Here is a 1338-nt window from a genome sequence, read left to right as displayed (position 1 = left end):
TTCTCTTTCTTTCTTTAGGCTGCATTTTTCCCGCCCTTTTCTGCATGGCATCTCCCCTCCCCCAGCCCAAGCTATGTCTTAGACAGATTTTTTTTTTTTTTATAAACCTGTAGAAATTTTAACTTTACGTTGCTACTTACTACATTTAAACAAACATGATCCAACACAGCAAGAGATATTTCCACGCCAGCCTCATGTTTAAACAGAAGCCTTTAAGAAAAAAAAAAAGCTGTCTTCATGTGCCCCAAAAAATCAGAATACCAAATCTATAGAGATTTTGCTCATGTCCTGTACGTTATATTAACTTTACTCAGGATCAAATGTAATGATACCATCAATTTAATCTGTATTACGTTATCATAGTTATTGTTTTTGCTTTGCTTTTTGAGGTAGTCTGACTATACAGGACGGGCTTCATTCCTTTTGCCTCAGCTTCAGAAGTCCGCAGGATCACAGGCTTCGACCACTGCGCCCAGCAGTAATATTCCTTCTTAAATGTATCAAAACTCACCTCAAACAATGAGTTCTGGGTTGCAAAAGAGGATTTATTTTTTGCAATTGTCTTGTTTTGTAGTTCACAAGAAAAAAAAAAAAAACAAGTGCCAGAGTTGTTTTTAAGGAATTGTAATCCAGAAGATCGCATTCAAATTTTGTCCAGGCTTTAATTAGACCAGAATGAGAAAAACTGACAGCTTCTGTTGTGTGTGCAAAGGAAGTTGTGTGACCTTGCAGAGGGCTGAGCCTGACTTCCCAGGGCTTTCCCCAAGTTAGACACACACTTCTTGCACCATTGTGAGGAATGAATCCTTTGTTATTGCCCCCTGTCCCGGGAGTTTCCTCAGGAAAGGCCAATCCTCATTTCCTTCTTCTTTTCTTTTCTTTTTTTCTTTTTCTTTTTTTTTTTTGCTGAACTGGGGATTGAACTAAAGCCCTTGCGCTTGTCAGGGAAGTGCTTATTCCACTGAGCCATCTCCCTGCCCCCCCATCCTCATTTTCAATCTCAGCATCTGTTGTGTAAACTGTGTTTGTTGCCAATGGCTTCCAGTGTGCAAAGTTCCTATATTGCAGGAGTTTCATTTTATTTATTTATTTATTTATTTATTTATTTATTTTCGGAACCTGGGATTGAACTCAGGCCCTTGCACTTGCCAGGCAAGCGCTTATTCCACTGAGCCATCTCCCCAGCCCCAGGAGTTTTATTTTAGTTGTTTTTTTTTTTTTCTTTTCTGGTGCTATGGATCTAACCCAGGCCCATGCTTATGCTAGGTAGTGCTCTATTACTGAGCTGCGGATTTAGCATCTCCCCTCCCCTTTTAATGTGGGTTATAATATTTACTG

General features: G+C 39.5%; 1 non-coding gene across 1 annotated transcript; it reads right to left on the bottom strand.

Moving 5' to 3' along the window:
* Positions 1-480: 480 nt before the first annotated feature.
* Positions 481-604, bottom strand: LOC111818484. The gene has a single exon (XR_002822462.1). It is a non-coding gene; the product is annotated as a small nucleolar RNA SNORA40 (small nucleolar RNA).
* Positions 605-1338: the final 734 nt, after the last annotated feature.

Source organism: Octodon degus, unplaced genomic scaffold, assembly GCF_000260255.1.
Source record: "Octodon degus isolate 3935 unplaced genomic scaffold, OctDeg1.0 scaffold00092, whole genome shotgun sequence".
NCBI classification, from domain to species: Eukaryota; Metazoa; Chordata; class Mammalia; order Rodentia; family Octodontidae; genus Octodon; species Octodon degus.
This window is presented reverse-complemented; position numbering and strand designations above follow the sequence as displayed.